The sequence below is a fragment of the Ipomoea nil genome, unplaced genomic scaffold, assembly GCF_001879475.1.
Source record: "Ipomoea nil cultivar Tokyo-kokei standard unplaced genomic scaffold, Asagao_1.1 scaffold0672, whole genome shotgun sequence".
NCBI lineage: Eukaryota > Viridiplantae > Streptophyta > Magnoliopsida > Solanales > Convolvulaceae > Ipomoea > Ipomoea nil.
The window spans coordinates 254,430-276,775 of record NW_017617100.1 but is presented as its reverse complement, the minus strand read 5'-3'; the positions used below and the strand labels follow the sequence as shown (position 1 = coordinate 276,775).

The following is a 22,346-nucleotide window of genomic DNA, read 5'->3' as shown; positions in this document are numbered from 1 at the left end:
GCCCAGAAAAACAGAAACAATGTTCTTACTTCGAAGATCAATATCTCAATGACCGTAAGGAATTAGCAAGTTTATAATATATCAATAGAACACCCCAGAAGAGATCTAAAACATATCAAAATTTCAGATAAAACTAACTAGTGGATCTCGAGATATAGGTAATTCTTTGAAACTGGTCACAGCTCGCGGAAATCTGGACAGGGTGTGATTGAGACGTGATTGCGCGTAAATGCGCTTTGGATATTGGTAAGAGTGAGATGGGGTTGTTTTCTTTACAGAATATGTGGTAATATGGTGCTTAGGAGGTGTGAGGTCTCGTTGATATTGGACGAGAAAAAGGAAAAACTCTTTTGGGATTGTTTTTCAAGAAACTGGAGAACATGTATCAAGATTCAAGAACACAATCAAGAATGCAAAGGAAATTTTTTTTAGGGTTTTTTTATGAATAAGACACGAAGAAAAAAAATAGTATGTAAGATAAGAATGAGATAAACATAGGCTCTCTAATTGATATGAATCTAATCCAAGATACAAATAAAGATGGAATATTGTCCCAAGAATGCTCTCAAAGTAAAGATAGAGATGGATCAAAATACCTTAAACCTCACGAGAAACCCTTTGTCTTGAATCCTCAAAGACTTGGAAGAATCCTATTGTAGCTTCAAGTACTTCGATGATGCAATCTTCAATCAACTAGAGTCGGATCTAGTTTCCTTCGATTCAAGAACGAGTCCACGAACCTAAATCTAAGGTTGAAGAAAGGAAGATTGATTCGAGTCCACGAATCAATTTGCTAGTCGAGTCCACGACTAGCCACTAATTGAGTCCACAATTAGCCATAAGGTTTCTTACACAAGTGTAAAGAAAAACTTAAGAATTTTAGTGAATTGAAGCCTGTTTCAAACTGATATGGATGTGCCCTATTTATAGGTATAGGGAAGCATTGTAATCTAAATACAATGGGAAAAAGAGTCCTAAACCTAATCTAGAAAACAAGTAAATAGAGTTTTATTTAGAAAAGGATTTAAGGAATCCTTTCTAAATACAACTAGTGATTTCTCTTTTATGCCAAACAATTTAAATTAATGATGACCAAAAATAATAGGGCTGATTTGGGCCTAATTTAATCACCAAAATCAGCACTTAAACAATTATAAAAAGCCTTGAAATCTTCTTCATCTTTTGCAAATGGGCTTGACTTGGATTTCCACCATCTTTGAATATCACCAATGAAGAGTTGTCTTAATCGTTTGGACTTGGGCCTTGTGATTGGCCCAATTGGTACTCTTGATGGATCTTCATTATGTTGGGCCGCATCAGTAAGGGTATTCTTGACCTTTCACTTGTTGTTGGTAAAGTAACCTAACCTAGTAAGACCACATTCATTCTCTCCTTACACTTTTCTAAAAATCTAACTCCACCCTCTCTCTAAAAGGTGAGTAGCTTTTCTTCAAAGCCAAGTTGGAACCTTGCCAAAACTTCAAGAGTTTCTTCCAAGATTAAACCTTTCCTATATTTGGGCATCTAGGAGGATAAGATCTAAGTTCATCTTGTGTTTTTGGTTTCATTTTAGGTGTTTTTTCTTAAAGGTAGGATCTTTATGATCTTTTGGTTTGTTCTTGAAGTGGGTTTGGAAGGTGAGCCTTGAGAAGAGCTTATTAAAGTGTAAAGTGAAGTCTTTAGTCTACAAGAGGTAACCCATGCTCTACAAAATCTATTTTTCTTAACTATATGTGATTTCTTGGATTCTACATGTGTTTTGCTATGAAATGTGAGTGTTGATGCATGATCTTGTGAAAATGCATATCAAGAGCTTGTGTTTAGGGTTCTTGTGTGCCTTTGCGTGGCATTTCCTTTGAATCAAGTCATTTTGTTGTATTTGGTGAGATTTGGCATGTTTTGGACTTGAATTTGAGTTGGAGATGAAAAATCCGCGAAGTGTGTTTTGTGGTACAGGACATGTACCCGCGGGCGGAACGGCGGGCGGGGCACCATCCGTTGCCCCACCCGCGGGTACAAGGCTCGTGGGAATGTGTTCCCGCGGGCGGAACCACGGACGGGGCACCACCCGTGGGCCCACCCGCGGGTACACTATTGTGGTTGTTGGGAGATTTGTTCCCTGTGATTCTTTTGACTCGGTATTTGGTCTTTTGACTTCCCTTTGTTCTTTTGTGGAACTATTTGAGTGTCTTCTGGATGCTTCGTATGTTTAGAACTATATGGTAGGAATCCATATAGGTTTTGGTGTCTTGAATCGTGCTAAGTGTTCAACGTTGTGTTTCGTTGAACCATGATGAGTCTTGTGTGTTCTTCGGAACTACCTTTGGTTTACCCGTTTGATAAGCATGCTAGTTCGGTGTTTAAATGCTAGCATGTGTGTTGTTTGTACCTTCCGATTGGTTGATGATAACTTGTGTTATTCATCGTTGTTATTGTTGGGATGTGACCCATTCCTTGATTGAGTATGGTTTCATATCTTCGTTGTGATCCGTTGATTGATTCCTGTTGCGGTGTGATGTGTGTGTGGCTTTACCTGGATTGCACGATTAGTGGAATGGGACACTAGTCACCAAGGTATTGCAGCGGTCCTCGTGGTGGCCGTGACGTGATTGTGGAGTTGTGGCCTTTGTGTAAGGTTCACGTGATTCTTGGGTGTCATGTGTTGCCGTGTGTGTGTACGGTACCCTCGTGTACTATGAAATTGGTGGTCTTGTTGGTGGTTTGTTGGTGGGGGACGACGGTCCCAGGAGGGAAAAGGTTGGACTAAGAAGTACAGGGGTCCTGGAGGTAATGGTTGGAAAGAAGATACAAGGTTGGGGGTAGCCATAAGGTTGGAACCGGGCATAAGGAAGGCATATCAACTCGTGATGGGTGATGTCACGAGGGCTTGTGTAGCCGTGGTTATGAGTTCTTCTCTTGTGACGTGTGTAGTCAATAGGCATGTGTTGCCGTTGGGTAAGTCTTATTCCTTTGCGTTGTGCTTGTCGGGTTTTGATCTATTGAGTGATGATAGATCATGCCTTGACTCTTCTTGTGAGCCATGCTGTTCCTTGTGGTCTTGGGATGTGTTCCCGTGTTATTGTTGAGAGTGTTGAGTCTTGTGTTGACTATTACTCGTGGTTTTTGCACTTATATATATGTATTCCGTTTCGAAAATGGCTTTACAACTTATATCTTATCTATGTATGTTATTTCACATGTATTGGTGGGTTACCAGCATTATTCGCTGACCGGGCGTCGTCCCATGTTTTACTGCGTTCTTTCAGGTGTTATCTAGGCGAGTGCGCAGTCTAGTGCCTGTTAGCATAGCTTCTCCCGCTTATTTTATGGCCTGTGTGCCGATTTAGTTGTAGACCTTGAGACTATGGATTAGTTGTAAACAATGCAGATATTGCCGTAGCGTTCATCCTTTTTGGTGAACGTGGCATAACACCCCGTGTTTTGGATTTAAGTTTATCTAGTTATCTTTCAGTCTTCCGCTGTGTTTGTTGTTTAGTTCAGTTATCTGCATGTTTAAGGCTTTTAAATAGCTTGTTTTTAGGGGGTGTTAAAGTTGGTATCTGAGCCTAGGTTTGAGTCTAGGAAGGAGTTAAGTCTAGACTTTCTAAGTGGCTAGGTGTGGTTTGAGACCTTTAAGCGACCTTAAGAATCTAAGTGTTAGGCTTAGGACTTTAGGACGCGCGGTGAGATTGTGAGTTCTTGTGTCATTTTCTGTTGTGTTTTCTGTGCTTTGTTTTCCTTTCAGCTTTGGTTCTCTTTAGTTGAGGCACCAGGTAAGGGTGCGGGCCCTAAGTTTCCTCCTGTTATCGTGCTGTTGCTGTAGAAGTCGAGGATGGAACCATCGAGACGTCGTACAAGGTCTTCAGAAGCCGTCACCAGTGAACAGTTAGCTCAAAGTCTCCTTCATCTCACGCGGATCACCCAGACGCTAAGCAACGCCCTCCTCAACAACCACCCTCTTCAGAATGGGAATCCGATAGAGTGCTTTGCTTGTGGAAAGAAAGGTCACCGGTCCTTTGAGTGCAGGGCTAAGAGGAAGACTTCAACGGACTCAACAACAACCTCGGCAAGGCAAGATCAATAGTTGTGAGACAGATGCAAGTGGGAACCGTGGAAGTAAGTTTTGTACCCTTTTTGTTGCACCTCCCTTCGTCTTTGTGCCCTTCCGTGTGTGTTAGCTTCGAGCGTTAGCTTGTTCGAGAGTTATCCTTGACCCTCGTTAATCTTTTCTTTCCTTTAGACAAACCATATCACCCTATTTGCCAAGTAATCCTTTCTTCCGAACCTTTTTCTTTACCAAACCATCTTGTGCAAGGCGGCGATGTCATCAGCTTATGAAGAAATCTGGCAAGGTCTAAGAGTAAGCCGTGTCTGAGTCGTGGTAGAGAGCCTTCAGTTCGACAAGCTTAGTGTTCAGCGTCAAGCCGAAGTTTTGCCAGAAGTCGTGAACCCTTTTACCTCTTGAAACCGATCTTCATCCCTTGCCCCTTTCCGAGAAATCTTTCCTATCTCTTTGAGCGTCGTTCTCGTTTCCTTCTTAATTTGATTCTATATAAGATGACAACCTCGTTTTCCTAAGTTGTAATCTTGAAAATCTTGATTTCCTCCTTAACCTACGCTATTCTTTAGCCTAAATCTAGTACCCTTCGTTGGGAAATCCTTTCAATTCTTTCAAACCTCGTTCTTGTTCCTCTCTTGATTTGACTCTGTCTAAGGTTACGAACTCATCTTTCCTAAGTTGTGACTTTGAGAGTCTTAATTCCCTTCCTAGTTATCATCCGTGAGGAAATTCTTTTCAACTCCCTAAAACCCCATTTTGATTCCTTACTTCTTAAGTTGTAGTCCTGTTTACCTTTCTTCTCTTCTTAATCAACATGGTCTTCGAATTGTTGAACCTAAACTCTCACCTTGATCTTCCCTTTTGAATCGAACCTCGTTTTTGTATTCCCCGCTTCTAACGATTCTGTGCAAGGTAGCAACCTTATTTCCTAAATTGCAACTTTGATGACTTTGATCCTACTTCTATGTCACGTGGTCCTTGAGTTTCTGAACCCAAACCTTTCGCTCTAATCCTTACCGTTGAACTGCATCTCTTCTTGTGAGCCTTCTTTCCCCTGAGTTACCTTTCTCCTTTGTTACCGTTCTTGTTTTGAACCTTTCATCCGGGCCGAAGTTTTGAAGTTTCAAGCGTTGCTTTGTAGAGATTTGGAAGTGGTGTGCTAATGCAAGTGTTAAGTCGGTAGCCTTCATCGAGTTCACCCTAGATCCGGAAAGATGGACATCCAACTCGTGTTTTGGATCTAGCAGTTGAAGCTTTTGACGGAAGTGGCGGATCAAGTTCAAGCAAATGCTGAGCTCAAGTTAAGTAGTGGGGGTACCTTGTTTCCTTTGGTTGAAGAAGTCAGCAGAGATCGGTCGAAGATGCAACCCTGGTTCTGTGATCCCGAGTGATCTAGTTTAGAGTTCTTGTGGTGTCAGTTTCTGTTTGTGGCTTGTTCCTTAGCTGAGCTGTCTCGTTTTGAGTAGATCGTTGGCTAGTTTTGAGCAGGAGTTTGGCTCGGTGTGAAGTTAGCTTTCCTTCCCGGTAAATCTTTTATCTACCACCTTATCTTTCTTTCTTGTCTTACCTTTTGTAAACCCTCAACCTATCTCTAAGTCTTGTCTCTTGTTTTGTTAACCGACGGATTTGGTGTTGAACTTCGTTGTGACTAAACCTATCTATCTCACCACTTTAATTTGAACCCTTATTTCCTCTAACTTTGGTTAGTGGCGAACACCTTTGTTGCTTAAAACCCCATTTGCAACCCATCTTTTAAGCTTTGTCATCCGTTTCGCAAGTCGACCGTTTTGTTGTGGTAACTCGTTCTTCCCTCGTTTGCTGTTGCCACTCTGTTGTTGTCGCTTTTCGGTTGTGCTTAGTTGTTCTCTCTTGTTTGCCGTGGTTGTTAGCTTGTAGTTCGAGTAGTTGGTTTAGTTGCTTTGCTTTCTTGAAGACGCAGTTTGTTGCCGTGCACCAAAGGTTGGACCAGCTCGAAGTCAGTTCAAGCCACAAAAGAGAAGATGAATAAGAATCTGAGGAGGCCGAGGAGTCAGAGAGTGAGGAGTTCTAGCTTGTGTTGTGGTAATCACGTTGCCTTTTTGATGTGGATCTTTAGGGATGAACTCGAGAGTCGATTCACCAAAGAATCCTTTGATTGCCAGATCTTTTCCTCACCAAAACAGCAGGAACAACAATTATGGTTTGAGGGTGTTGGAGATGGAATTGGTTGATGTAGGGGTTGGTTATGGGATTATTTTTGTGTTTTTCTATAAAGATATTTCCGCCACACCTTGGTCTTAGGTGATAAGGAATGGATGGCACCACAAGATTGGTATTATCTTGATAAGCCTAAAAGAACATCTCTCAAAACACAAGAGAGACAACAAAAATGCCTAAACATTTTCTTTTGATTCAATCTCAAAAATTCTGCCTCAAAGATGATGTTTTAGCCTCCTTTTTATAGAAGACTATTTACAAGGCATTAAAGAACATTCATCTCCCTTGAACTAGTAACATAGAAATAAAGAAAACAAAAGGTCACTAATTAAATTTAACATAAATGCATTTTAATTAACTAAAATAACTACATTTTAATTATATGACTTCATTTCAATGATGATCAAGTTCAATGAGCATTCTAGGACCTTCTTTTTATATTTTTGGACCGACATAGTGATATTTTAATTTACTTGGGCCGTGTCCTCATCATTCCCTCACTCTTCGAGATGATTCGTCCTCGAATCACACTTGCCTCGGTCAAATGGAAATGAGTAATTATCCGACCATATGACTTTAATACCTTCACCAAGGAGAGTGACTGATCCCGCGCTTTGTAGATCATGGCATAACAATACCATTCCTTCCAATTGGTTTTCAACCCTTGTATCACATTCATTAACCTGCAAAGAACTTAAAATAAAGTTTATGGAGTTCTCGAAATCTTCTCCCTCATTCTTTTTCTCACAAAGTTCAAAAGACAATTCTTCTTCCTCACGTTCAGTTTTTTTCTCAATCTCTCCTTTTTCACCCAAATATTTCTCATCTTTGTTGATGAGGACACGGCCCAAGTAAATTAAAATATCACTATGTCGGTCCAAAAATATAAAAAGAAGGTCTTAGAATGCTCATTGAACTTGATCATCATTGAAATGAAGTCATATAATTAAAATGTAGTTATTTTAGTTAATTAAAATGCATTTATGTTAAATTTAATTAGTGACCTTTTGTTTTCTTTATTTCTATGTTACTAGTTCAAGGGAGATGAATGTTCTTTAATGCCTTGTAAATAGCCTTCTATAAAAAGGAGGCTAAAACATCATCTTTGAGGCAGAATTTTTGAGATTGAATCAAAAGAAAATGTTTAGGCATTTTTGTTGTCTCTCTTGTGTTTTGAGAGATGTTCTTTTAGGCTTATCAAGATAATACCAATCTTGTGGTGCCATCCATTCCTTATCACCTAAGACCAAGGTGTGGCGGAAATATCTTTATAGAAAAACACAAAAATAATCCCATAACCAACCCCTACATCAACCAATTCCATCTCCAACACCCTCAAACCATAATTGTTGTTCCTGCTGTTTTGGTGAGGAAAAGATCGGGCAATCAAAGGATTCTTTGGTGAATCGACTCTTGAGTTCATCCCCTAAAGATCCACATCAGTTTGGTATCAGAGCTTTGGGTTCATTCGTCACACAAAAAAGGTTAACACTCTACCAATCAATTCTTGTTTCATTTGTTTCTGCAGTAAATTTTCAGCCCGCGTCTTCTAAAAAAAAAATTCCAAAAAAATACTTCCACATATCCAATTGTGTTGAAATTTTTTCTGGAAGTACCCAACCTACCACTATATTGTTTCATGAAATTTTTGTGCAAAAATCATATTCCAAGAAACACAGAAAAATTGCTGAATTCAACACAACCGTAAGATTCTGCCCAGAAATTTTCTTCCTGTCCAATCCAGAAGAAAAGTTTGGAAAAAAATACTTCCACTTATCTTTTTGCCCTAAAAATTTTTATGGTTGAATAAAACCCATAGTTCTTGCTAACCATAAAAAAATTTGGGTCAAAATATCATCCATAACATTCCAGAAAATTCATCAAAGCCACCCTTAAAATCTGTCCAGATTTGTGTTGTCATCCCTTGTATTTTCTAGTTATTGTTCATTGTTTCACATCATCCATGGAGTCTTTTGAGTTAAATACACTTCAACAAGGATCACTTAGTGTGGAAGAATTCTACAACAAGTTAAGAGATTTGATGATCCGAGATGAGGTGATTGAGCCAACTGCAATTACCAAGAACAGATTTGTGTATGGTGTTAGAAAGGAGATTGCACGAATGCTTCCTCAAGGGTGCAAGTGTTTGTTTACTTTACTATACCATGCCAAAATAATTGAAGAAAAATTGCAGCAGAAAGAGGTCAAGAATTTGACATCTATTTCCTTGTCATATCATGAGGGCTCAAAAGAAATGAGTGACAATGTAAAAATAAGTGAAGAAGAGTGTGAAAACAAATGATGTGGATCTTTAGGGATGAACTCGAGAGTCGATTCACCAAAGAATCCTTTGATTGCCCGATCTTTTCCTCACCAAAACAGCAGGAACAACAATTATGGTTTGAGGGTGTTGGAGATGGAATTGGTTGATGTAGGGGTTGGTTATGGGATTATTTTTGTGTTTTTCTATAAAGATATTTCCGCCACACCTTGGTCTTAGGTGATAAGGAATGGATGGCACCACAAGATTGGTATTATCTTGATAAGCCTAAAAGAACATCTCTCAAAACACAAGAGAGACAACAAAAATGCCTAAACATTTTCTTTTGATTCAATCTCAAAAATTCTCCTCAAAGATGATGTTTTAGCCTCCTTTTTATAGAAGACTATTTACAAGGCATTAAAGAACATTCATCTCCCTTGAACTAGTAACATAGAAATAAAGAAAACAAAAGGTCACTAATTAAATTTAACATAAATGCATTTTAATTAACTAAAATAACTACATTTTAATTATATGACTTCATTTCAATGATGATCAAGTTCAATGAGCATTCTAGGACCTTCTTTTTATATTTTTGGACCGACATAGTGATATTTTAATTTACTTGGGCCGTGTCCTCATCACTTTTCTTTGTTGTTGTCTTCTTCTTAGCCGTTGTGGCCGTTTGTACGTTGTTTGTGTTCGCCTTTGTGCTTGTTTTGCTTGTTGCTTTGTTGTTTAGCTAGTTTAGTAGTTGGTGTTTGGAGTTAGTTGTCTAGTTCTTGGTTATTGTCTAGAAGTCGGTGTTTGTGTTGAGGCTAGAGTTCTTGATGCTCAATCTATCCGTTTGTTAAACTCTTGCCAATCCTTGATTTGAAATGCCTTCTTTCTTGCTTTGGAATACTACATTGCCTTGAAATCTTGTGGAATCTTTTGGAGTCTTTGACCAAAAGAGTTTGTTTTTCAACCTCTTGTCACAATGTTGTTTCTTTTCACCGTTTGCCTTTAATTCGTCGTACCCAATCTCCGGGGACGAAGCTTCTTTGAAGGGGGAGAGGATGTGACACCCCAAAATCCAAATCCAATTAAGGGATTAATTGAGTAATTAATCCTATTTCAATTTGTAATTTAATTCCTTAAATTCCTGAAATTTAATAGTTGGGGACTAATAATTGACTAGTCAACCCCAAAGTCAAAGTTGTACATTGAGCTTTGTAAGGAGTTCCCTTGTTCCTTACACTTCCTTATGTTAGTAAGGGTATTCTTGACCTTTCACTTGTTGTTGGTAATGTAACCTAACCTAGTAAGACCACGTTCATTCTCTCCTTACACTTTTCTAAAAATCTAACTCCACCCTCTCTCTAAAAGGTGAGTAGCTTTTCTTCCAAGCCAAGTTGGAACCTTGCCAAAACTTCAAGAGTTGCTTCCAAGATTCAACCTTTCTTATATTTGGGCATGTTGGAGGGTAAGATCTAAGTTCATCTTGTGTTTTTGGTTTCATTTTAGGTGTTTTTTCTTAAAGGTAGGATCTTTATGATCTTTTGGTTTGTTCTTGAAATGGGTTTGGAAGGTGAGCCTTGAGAAGAGCTTATTAAAGTGTAAAGTGAAGTCTTTAGTCTACAAGAGGTAACCCATGCTCTACAAAATCTATTTTTCTTAACTATATGTGATTTCTTGGATTCTACATGTGTTTTGCTATGAAATGTGAGTGTTGATGCATGATCTTGTGAAAATGCATATCAAGAGCTTGTGTTTAGGGTTCTTGTGTGCCTTTGCGTGGCATTTCCTTTGAATCAAGTCATTTTGTTGTATTTGGTGAGATTTGGCATGTTTTGGACTTGAATTTGAGTTGGAGATGAAAAATCCGCGAAGTGTGTTTTGTGGTACAAGACATGTACCCGTAGGCAGAACGGCGGGCGGGGCACCACCCGTCGCCCTGCCCGCGGGTACAAAGCTTGTGGAAATGTGTTCCCGTGGGCATAACCACGGGCGGGGCACCACCCGTGGGCCCACCCGCGAGTACACTATTGTGGTTGTTGGGGGATTTGTTCCCCGTGATTCTTTTGACTCGGTATTTGGTCTTTTGACTTCCCGTTGTTCTTTTGTGGAACTATTTGAGTGTCTTCTTGATGTTTCGTATGTCTAGAACTATATGGTAGGAATCCATGTAGGTTTTGGTGTCTTGAATCATGCTAAGTGTTCAACATTGTGTTTCGTTGAACCGTGATGAGTCTTGTGTGTTCTTCGGAACTACCTTTGGTTTACCCGTTTGATAAGCATGCTAGTTCGGTGTTTAAATGCTAGCGTGTGTGTTGTTTGTACCTTCTGATTGGTTGATGATAACTTGTGTTATTCATCGTTGTTGTTGTTGGGCTGTGACCCATTCCTTGATTGAGTATGGTTTCATATCTTCGTTGTGATCCATTGATTGATTCCTGTTGCGGTGTGATGTGTGTGTGGCTTTACCTGGATTGCACGATTAGTTGAATGGGACACTAGTCACCAAGGTATTGCAGCGGTCCTCGTGGTGGCCGTGCCGTGATTGTGGAGTTGTGGCCTTTGTGTAAGGTTCACGTGATTCTTGGGTGCCATGTGTTGCCGTGTTTGTGTACGCTACCCTCGTGTACTATCAAATTGGTGGATCTGTTGGTGGTTTGTTGGTGGGGGACGACGGTCCCAGGAGGGAAAAGGTTGGATTAAAAAGTACAGGGGTCCTGGAGGTAATGGTTGGAAAGAAGATACAAGGTTGGGGGTAGCCATAAGGTTGGAACCGGGCATAAGGAAGGCATATCAACTCGTGATGGGTGATGTCAGGAGGGCTTGTGTAGCCGTGGTTATGAGTTCTTCTCTTGTGACGTGTGTAGTCAAAGGCATGTTTTGCCTTGGCATGTGTTGTCGTTGGGTAAGTCTTATTCCTTTGCGTTATGCTTGTCGGGTTTTGATCTATTGAGTGATGATAGATCATGCCTTGACTCTTCTTGTGAGTCATGCTATTCCTTGTGGTTTTGGGATGTGTTCCCGTGTTATTGTTGAGAGTGTTGAGTCTTGTGTTGACTATTACTCGTGGTTTTTGCACTTATATATATGTATTCCGTTTCGAAAATGGCTTTACAACTTATATCTTATCTATGTATGTTATTTCACATGTATTGGTGGGTTACCAGCATTATTCGCTGACCGGGCGTCGTCCCATGTTTTACTGTGTTCTTTCAGGTGATATCTAGGCGAGTGCGCAGTCTAGTGCCTGTTAGCATAGCTTCTGTCGCTTGTTTTATGGCTTGTGTGCCGATTTAGTTGTAGACCTTGAGAGTATGGATTAGTTGTAAACAATGCAGATATTGCCGTAGCGTTCATCCTTTTTGGTGAACGTGGCATAACACCCCGTGTTTTGGATTTAAGTTTATCAAGTTATCTTTCAGTCTTCCACTGTGTTTGTTGTTTAGTTCAGTTATCTGCATGTTTAACGCTTTTAAATAGCTTGTTTTTAGGGGGTGTTACAGATCAAGGATCTTACCCTCCCCTATGCTCAAGGTTAGGAAAGTTTGAATCTTGGAGACCAACTTGTAGGATTTAAGACACCCAAAATTTGACTTGAAGAAGAAGCTAACAATTTTCTAGAGAAAAGGTGGAGCTTTTGTGTTTAGGGTGTTAGTGAATGAAATGAATGGATGATGCTAGGTTAGCTTGGGGCACAAACATAAGGTAGAAAGACTTCTTTGCCCTTACTAAAGTTGGAAGAATAAGGAGACAAGGGAACAACTCATAAGGCATAGAGTACAACTCTTTTACTTGGATTGACTAGTCAATTTCTACTCCTCCGACTATTGAATTTTCAGGACTTTAGGAATAAATTACCAAATAAACTAGGATTAATTATCTAATTAATCATTAAATAGATTTTGGATTTACGGGGTATCGTAGTAATAAATGCTTCAATAGATTTATTATGGGTACAGAAGGTTGAACTAACTTACAATCTTGATGCTTATGAACTCGTAGTCATATATAGTCAGTCTTATTACTGCCCAGATAAAAGAACTAATTTTGCAAACTTAAGTTTTTTGGGGCAATAGTTTAAAAGTCATAGCTTAGTTTTTTTTTTTTTTTTTTTTTTTTTTTTTCATTCTTTCCTAAAATATGCGCTATAGTATAAGAGTCCTAGACTAGACCAGTCAAAATTTTCTTAATGTCTAAATTACTTACTACTACAGTAGTTTCTATACATGTTTTGATTTACTTACATGGTCTGTAAATCAATCATAGAATTGTATGTAGCTATTAAAATTAAAAGTTTAAGATTGTTGCTTTTACTTAACACTATATTTTAATTGGATGGTGGACTGACTTAACAGTGTAAAGAGCAAAAATGAATTTAGGTGGAGGTATGAAGTGTTATTAACTAACAAAATTAAAGCTTAAACAGCAAGCTCAAGGGATTTTGGACAAAATGTAGTGGATATTTGATTTCTTCTTGGCGAGTTGCAATTTTTTCTTATTTGTACTTCCTAATCATCTCTTCCATGGTCACGTAGCATAAAGTCTTGCTGTGATAATCTTGCAATTGGAACCTAATTATTAGGTCTTGGTGCTGCTTGGAAGGTTGCTAATGTTTCTCCAGGATCAAAAGGGTCTTGGAACTGTGGTACTTTCTGTGAGTTCAGTATCCTCTTCATGCCATATTAGTAGTATTTACAGTTTTAACCTTTACTGAACAGTGATAGTTGATGGCGTTCATCCATTAATAGGTTGCCCAGGGTGCTAAACTACGGGGAGCATCTCAAATAATTGGCATGGACACTAATCCACACAAGAGAGACATAGGTATGGCTTATGAGATATCATTCACTGATACTACATACTTTTAGCACGGTGAAAAATATATGCTGTAAAGAATCTCTGGTTTGACTAATGCTTTTTCTCCCGATTTATTTATAGCCAATGATTTTGGAGTAACAGATTTTTTGAACCTAAATGACTCTGATGAACCTATTCAACAGGTATTCTACTTCCATATTGGATTTGATATGTAGCAAAGAAGATCAGTTTAGCGACACTTGTTATGATATAAACTTGGCAAGCTTGTGCAGTCGCCCTTAATTAGTGCAGATTATTCTTGGTGCGTACTTTCTTTTCTTCCTCCAGTAATGAATGCAAGATATTTGTTTCCTTTTCAGGTAATAAAACGTATGATTGATGAAGGGGCAGATTTCTCATTTGAATGTATAGGAGACACAGAAATAGTAACCACTGCTTTGCAGTCTTGTTGTGATGTAAGTTCCAGAATAAATTCAGTTTATGCGCCCTTGATGAGGAATGACAACATTCACAAATAAATACTTTTCCTCCTATTCCTGCTCAAAATTTCTTCCATTTTATCTCTCGTATGGGATGGGGCATGACGGTGACTCTTGGAGTGCCAAAGACAAAGCAGAGATAAGTGGTCACTTTCGATTTTTTCTTACACGTAGAAAATTAACAGGATCTCTTTTTGGTGGCTGGAAACCCAAGTTAGATTCCATCATTAGTTGATAATAGGAACCAGTACACATGGAATCCAGAAAGGGTAAATAGTGGGCTCATCACAAGGCCCATAACGACGACCTTAAAACATCATTGGTGGAAGAAACAACAAAGACCAATAATAAGTCCATTCGATAGAGGAAAATATTATAGTGGCCAATTTCAAGTGATATCATGGATCGAAGACAATGCTTACAAGATTCGAGGTCGAATCATTTTCAAGAAGGAGAGGATGATGCGGCCCAACATATGAAGATCCATTAAGAATACTAATTGGGCCAATCACAAGGCCCAAGTCCAAACAATTAAGGCAAATCTTCATTGGTGATGTTCAAAGATGGTGGAAATCCAAGTCAAGCCCATTTGCAAAATATGAAGAAGAATTCAAGGCTTTTTATAATTGTTTAAGTGCTGATTTTGGTGATTAAATTAGGCCCAAATCAGCCCTATTATTTTTGGTCATCATTAATTTAAATTGTTTGGCATAAAAGAGAAAACACTAGTTGTATTTAGAAAGGATTCCTTAAATCATTTTCTAAATAAAACTCTATTTACTTGTTTTCTAGATTAGGTTTAGGACTCTTTTTTCCATTGCATTTAGAATTATAATGCTGCCCCTATACCTATAAATAGGGCACATCCATATAAGTTTCAGGGAGGCTTTAATTCAATAAAATTCTTAAGTTTTTCTTTACACTTGTGTAAGAAACCTTATGGCTAATTGTGGACTCAATTAGTGGCTAGTCGTGGACTCGACTAGCAAATTGATTCGTGGACGCGAATCAATCTTACTTTCTTCAACCTTAGATTTAGGTTCGTGGACTCGTTCTTGAATCGAAGGAAACTAGATCCGACTCTAGTTGATTGAAGATTGCAACATCGAGGTACTTGAAGCTACATGGGATTCTTCCAAGTCTTTGAGGATTCGAGACAAAGGGTTTCTCGTGAGGTTTAAGGTATTTTGATCCATCTCTATCTTTATTTTGAGAGAATTCTTGGGACAATATTCCATCTTTATTTGAACCTTGGACTAGGTTCATATCAATTTGGTATTCAGAGCCTAGGTTTATCTCATTATCGTTAGAAATTTAATTTTTTTGGTTCCCTAGGTTTATCTCGTTCTTATCTTACATACTACTTTTATTCGTGTCTTATTCATTAAAAACCCCCAAAAAAAATTTCCTTTGCATTCTTGATTGTGTTCTTGAATCTTGATACATGTTGTCTAGTTTCTTGAAAAACAATCCCGAAAAAGTTTTCCTTTTTTACCATCCAATATCAACGAGACCTCACACCTCCTAAGCACCATATTATCACACATTCTGTCAGGAAAACAACCACATATCACCCTTACCTATATCCAAAGCGCATTTACGCGCAATCTAGTCGCAATCACACCCTGTCCAGATTTCCGCGTTCTGTGACCATTTTCAAAGATTGACCTATATCTCGAGATACACTGGTTAGTTTTATCTGAAATTTTGATATGGTTTAGATCTCTTCTTAGGCGTTCTATTGGTATATTATACACATGCTAATTCCTTACTGTCATTGAGATATTGATCTTCGAATTAAGGGATGCGTTTCTGTTTTTCTGGGTGATTCTTGAAATTCTTGGTTCTGTTTTGAAGGGGTTGTGTGGATGCTCTTGGTCCGAAATTTTTGTTGATATTTACAGTAGTTATTTGGAGGTTACTTATCAAAAAAATCAAAAAAAAAAAATCAAGAAAGTTGAAAAAAAAAAAAAGAGAAAGCAAAAGAAGAAGAAGAAGAATAAGGTTGGGGAAAGAATTTGGCTGGTAGGAGAATTTTGGAGGGACAAGGAAGGGGAAAACTATAGGGTTGGAAGGAGTTTTTTAATGATTCCTAATTGGTTGTGGTACACGTGAACCCATTTTATATTCTATTTGTCTCTATCTTTTGATATTGGTCTTGCATATCTTTCTGCCATACTTCCTTCTTTAGTTTCCTTTTTCTTTCAAATCTTATTTAGTTTCTTTGCTCGTATTGTCCTTTTTCTTTGCTTCTTGCTCTCAATTTTATTATCTATCTCACGATACACCCTTACTCTCAAAGGCTTGTGAAGTCTTCCAAGGTACGTTTTCTTGAACTTTGAGGTTGAATCCATATCAACTTGAGTACCGGACTAGAATTTTCCTTTTTGGAAAAAGGCTTGTGAGAGTATCTGCCACCTTGAGCGATACACGAGTGGAGTGTGTGTTTGTAAGAGTGTGTAGTACACCACCAGAGCCATATAATCCACCTCTTACCTGCGAGCTGAGAATAGTGAGGGAGCGAGCCAACTTTTTGGTTTCACTAATGTGATTACTCACACATCTTTTTTTTTTTTTTTTTTTTTTTTTTTTTTTTTTTAGATATTTTTTTTCCTATACAGTTGGCTGATCAAGTTCCAAACTTTCCCCAGACATTAGAACAAAAGATAGACAGGTTACTCAAACGAATGAATAATTTGGAGCAACGCTCACAGCAAGTGCAACCACCACACAATGATGAGCGACACCTGCCACCTGTAGGAAGAGTGGGTCCTATATGTCAAAGGATCCAGCAGCGTAATGCGGAGTTAGGAAACATTAAACATGAAATTCCTAACTTCACCGGTGAGAAAGGACCTACCGAATACATAGAATGGGAGAATGCTGTTGAAACTCTTTTTTATTTAAAGCAATATTCTGATCTTACAAAAATTAGGATAGTTGCTACATCTTTTAAGGGGCATGCATTATCTTGGTGGCGAAAAAGAAATATAGAAAGAGTTGTTAATTTTATTCCCTATGAATCTTGGGTTCAAGTGAGGGAAGATATGCGCCTAACCTTTCGTCCTAAATCTTTTTTCAATGATCTTAAAAGAAAATTGCAGGGAACGGTGCAAGGAAATAAGTCAGTTGATGAGTACTACCAAACTATAAGTATTTTGCTTAAACAGGGAGACATACATGAAGAAGAGACAAAAACTGTTGCTTGTTTCGTACATGGATTGAACTTAGAAATTCGGTGTGGAATGAGTATTCAGAGATATGACACCCTTTATGATGCCCTGTATGCTGCACGTGAATCTGAGGCAAAAATCAAAGAGATGAAAATGTACAAGTCCAAAAATGGTGCATCAAGATGGAACAACACTTGTTCCACCCCTCAAAGGCGTGATGAACATCCTCCTCCAAGAGATGATTCACGAGACAAAGGTAAGGAAAAGGTAAGTGAGGCAGTAAGGCCTCAACATGATAGAGAATTGATTTGTTATAGATGTAATGGGAGAGGCCACATAGCTCGTGATTGCCCTAACAAGAGGGTAGTTAAGATAACAACACAATCTGAAAATTTTACGTCTTGTCTTGAATATAAATCTGAGGATGAGGTTTGTGACCATTTTGAAACCCCCAATGAACATGTTGAGAGAGAACCATTCATACCTTTAGATTCTGATTCTAAATATGTTGATAGTGAGTCTAGTCATATTGTTGTTGTTAAGGAGGTTTTGAATGTTCACCCTTTAAAAGAAGATCAGTCTCAAAGAGAAAATATATTTTGTGCTAAAGGGTCAATTAGAGAGATTGTGTGTGCTATGGTAATAGATTCTAGAAGTTGCACAAATGTGGCTGGTGCAACTATGGTTAAATTTCTTCAGTTACCTTTGCTTAATCATCTAAATCCATATTGTTTGCAATGGTTAACTGATGTAGGAGAAGCTAGAGTAACCAAACAGGCTCTTATTCCTTTATCTATTAACAGTTACTCTGATGAAATCTTGTGTGATAATATCCCAACGCAGGCTGCTCATATCTTGTTAGGTAGACCATGGCAATTTGACAGAAAAATAAGTTATGATGGAATGAGGAACACTTATGTGTTTCACATGAATGGAGTTACATATGTCTTGCCTCGTTTGTATCTTAAACAAGTAGAAGAAATTCAATTGACATTGATGCAAGCTCTCAAACCAGCATCAAAGGAAGAAATCAAAGAGAGAAAAGTGGAACCTCCATGTTTGGAATTGCAATCACCACTCCAATCTTCTATTTCGGTTTGTAGCCAAACAAAGGGACCACAATCAGTGATACAGTGGAAAGGACCAGCCCAAGGTGTCAAAGTGCAACCTCTCTTGGTAACTACAAAGGATATTAAGCAAGAGAAAAGAAGGGGAGTAACTATTTACTCATTTTTATTTCAAAAGCATGCATTAAAATTCTCTAGATTTGTTTGTCATGTTTCTATTAATGAGCTCCTTGCTATATGTGTTAGAAATTTGTTTGCGTCCATACATCCGAGATTCCTTAATTTTGATTTTACTAAAACTTTATTTGATAGAGATAAGGAATCACTGGGAAGTTATAAGGCACATTTGAAAACTTCTTATGTGAAATACTACTTGCTCAAGGGGTTTTCTTTCAAAGTCAATGGGATTGGCACTTTTTGCTTGGATTTGAGCAATGGTTTAATTATTGATTCACATAAGGGACAATTTGTTTTTCCGAAGAGTGATGATGTTTTGCATGGATATTTTCATTGGCCAAAGAAGAAAAAAGATGTAGAATCTTATGTTCATAATTGTGCTACTTACCACCACAATGCATCTAAATCATTACTTGATATTTTCATGGATTTTGTGTTTGGTTTAGCCTTAAGCTCTAGGTGGAAAGATTTTGTGCTTATTGACAATTCAAACAAGATGCATAAATTTAATATGTCTCATTTTGTTGAATTATTACCGTCCAGAATGTTTAAATTCCCTGATGTGTCATTAGACTTAATTGCCTTACTTGTTGATTGTAGGATGATGATTGGAGCGACTCATGTCAAGCATCCCAAGAAAAAGTTCCATGAGCGTGATAAAACAGAAAGTGAGCTTGCTACTTTGTCTTTCACTGAAGATTTGGATTCGAGGACGAATCCTTTTCAAGAATGGGAGAATAATAGGAACCAGTACACATGGAATCCAGAAAGGGTAAATAGTGGGCTCATCACAAGGCCCATAACGACGACCTTAAAACATCATTGGTGGAAGAAACAACAAAGACCAATAATAAGTCCATTCGATAGAGGAAAATATTATAGTGGCCAATTTCAAGTGATATCATGGATCGAAGACAATGCTTACAAGATTCGAGGTCGAATCATTTTCAAGAAGGAGAGGATGATGCGGCCCAACATATGAAGATCCATTAAGAATACTAATTGGGCCAATCACAAGGCCCAAGTCCAAACAATTAAGGCAAATCTTCATTGGTGATGTTCAAAGATGGTGGAAATCCAAGTCAAGCCCATTTGCAAAATATGAAGAAGAATTCAAGGCTTTTTATAATTGTTTAAGTGCTGATTTTGGTGATTAAATTAGGCCCAAATCAGCCCTATTATTTTTGGTCATCATTAATTTAAATTGTTTGGCATAAAAGAGAAAACACTAGTTGTATGTAGAAAGGATTCCTTAAATCATTTTCTAAATAAAACTCTATTTACTTGTTTTCTAGATTAGGTTTAGGACTCTTTTTTCCATTGCATTTAGAATTATAATGCTGCCCCTATACCTATAAATAGGGCACATCCATATAAGTTTCAGGGAGGCTTTAATTCAATAAAATTCTTAAGTTTTTCTTTACACTTGTGTAAGAAACCTTATGGCTAATTGTGGACTCAATTAGTGGCTAGTCGTGGACTCGACTAGCAAATTGATTCGTGGACGCGAATCAATCTTACTTTCTTCAACCTTAGATTTAGGTTCGTGGACTTGTTCTTGAATCGAAGGAAACTAGATCCGACTCTAGTTGATTGAAGATTGCAACATCGAGGTACTTGAAGCTACATGGGATTCTTCCAAGTCTTTGAGGATTCGAGACAAAGGGTTTCTCGTGAGGTTTAAGGTATTTTGATCCATCTCTATCTTTATTTTGAGAGCATTCTTGGGACAGTACTCCATCTTATTTGAATCTTGGACTAGGTTCATATCAGTTGACATGTACATGAACAAGGTTTGATTGATTGCCAGCTTGCTTGCATTCTGAACTTGAACCGCTTCAATTATATGGACGGACTACTTGAAACCCGTTGTTGGCTTTCGGTTGGGTACAATGATAAATTCAAGCTGGTTTCTGAAAATAAATGTTAGAAGAATTATAGAATTCTCACCTGTATCTCTTATTTTGATCTGTGTAAATGGAACTAACATGCATGTGACATTGTTGTTGGAAGCTCTGGTTTACTAGATTGCTCATTGTTGTGTATGAACAAGTAATAATTGGTGAAATTACTAGATTATTTATTTATTTATGTATTTTTGTTTGGTGTCCCTTAGGGCATCCTCAATAGTTGGGGATTTTACCCCTAATTTTTGTGGGCTCCAACCTCCACCTCATCATCCACTATCTCACTCAATCACAAAATCTCTTCTTCCCATTAGTTTTAAGTTTTTTAACAACTTTTTGTGGACCCACCATTTTATCTCCATATTTTAATTATTTATTTATTTATTTCATTTATTTCATTTATAATTTTAGTGATAAACATAAATGTTACCTAAAAATAATATGTAAATTAATATACGTAAAAATTGTAAATAAAAAATGTTAAAAATTGTGAAAAATGTGTTATTTATAGCAAATAAAATCATAATTATTAATTACAAAAATCATATGTAAAAATCATGATTATAACAAAAATCATATTATTAATATATAAAAATCATAAAAATAAAAACAAAAAAAAATAAAATTAAAGGCCGTTGCCAATCCAAAATCAATTTAATCAATTGATTTCAGAGTGGCCGCCAGTTGGCGGCCACTCTGAAACGCCTTGGCGGGCGCGTGTGTTACACGCGCCCGCCAGGCTGAAGGGTGAGACGCACCTGCGCGTCTCACCCTTCTTTTTTCTTTTTTTTTTAAAAAAAATTCTGACAAATTTTTTTTTTTTGCAGGAGAAAAATGTGGTATGTTTTTTTGCTTCCCATTTGTTAAAAAGTTAAACATGGAGATTTTATTGTTCCAAAATTAGGGAAAGAACTCCTATTGGGGATGCCCTTACAGGAAATCCGGATTGATGAGCTGATCACACACAATCTGCCATTGGAAGACATAAACAAAGCTTTTGATTCATGTAAGTTTAATTTATTTTAAGTTTTATATATATATATATAACTTTACATATATTTTGTACTAAATTTCTTACATATTTTAGGAACAAGTTGCATCGCAACGGGAGATGTTGACAGAAAATGGGGAGTAAGTGGATGATAATCAATTATACTATGACGCGGTTGGTGGGCACGACAAGAAAAAAAGAATTTATGGACTCGGTTCATATGGTTGTTCTAGTTGTTAATGGTCCGACTAATGATAATTGTTGTTTATTAAGACTATTACAATGTTGTTTAGACTTTAATTGACTATTATTATGTATTATATGTTGATTGATAATGTATTATTACTTGAACTTAATGTAGAATTATGTTATATTTTATATTTTATTTTAGAATTAATTGTGTTTTTTATATTAATATTTTAAGAACATTCATTACAATTTAAAAAACGCGACGGAATATTTGTTACAAAAAATGCGATGAAATCGGGATGGAAAACATTTCGTCGTTTTTTTTTTGTGACGGAATTGGCAACGGTAAAGATAATATGGCGACGAAATATTTAGTTCATATATGGCGACGGAATTAGCGTCGGAAGCATTTTCGTTGCGAAAATTGCGACCGAATTGCGACGGAAAAAATTCCATTGCAAAATGGCGGCGGCGCCTTATTCCGTCACTAAATTTTGCGACGGAACTATTCTGTCGTCTATCAAAATACGACAAGGCGGTAGACGACGGAATAAATTCCATCGTGAAACAAGATTTGCGACGGAATTTTTCCCAATCGCGACGGAATTTTTTCATCGCGATTCGTAATTTTTCTTGTAGTATTTGTAATGAAAACAGTGTTTGAATTAACTACTTTGAGCTACGTTTTAAATAAATTAAAAAACGGGACTTATTTATTTCTAAAATCCTAATTTTCGGGTACATTGCGTACCAAGTTTTTGATCCAAAAGTCAATCTGAGTGAAACTGGGAGAGACCTAAACTAAGTGATTGTCTAGAAAGTATTTTTGGAAAAATGTATTTTGACCCAAAAATTATTTTAAACTATGATTCTAGACTTTGGTCCATGATACTTGGTGAACCACAAGCTTCCAACCCTTGTCTAAGATATTTGATAATCAAGCCAATTTATTACCATCCCACCATCAACCAATCATTGTAGAATCTCCTAGGGTTTTGCACCCTATATAATCATCCTTATTCCATTGTG

The 22,346-nt window shown here is 37.5% G+C and overlaps 1 long non-coding RNA gene across 1 annotated transcript; it reads left to right on the top strand.

The window, feature by feature from the left end:
* The first annotated feature begins 3,323 nt into the window (after positions 1-3,323).
* LOC109174940 lies at positions 3,324-21,521 on the top strand. Its single transcript, XR_002053208.1, has 3 exons — positions 3,324-3,333; positions 3,542-3,552; positions 21,402-21,521. It is a non-coding gene; the product is annotated as an uncharacterized LOC109174940 (long non-coding RNA).
* The last annotated feature ends 825 nt before the right edge of the window (positions 21,522-22,346 follow it).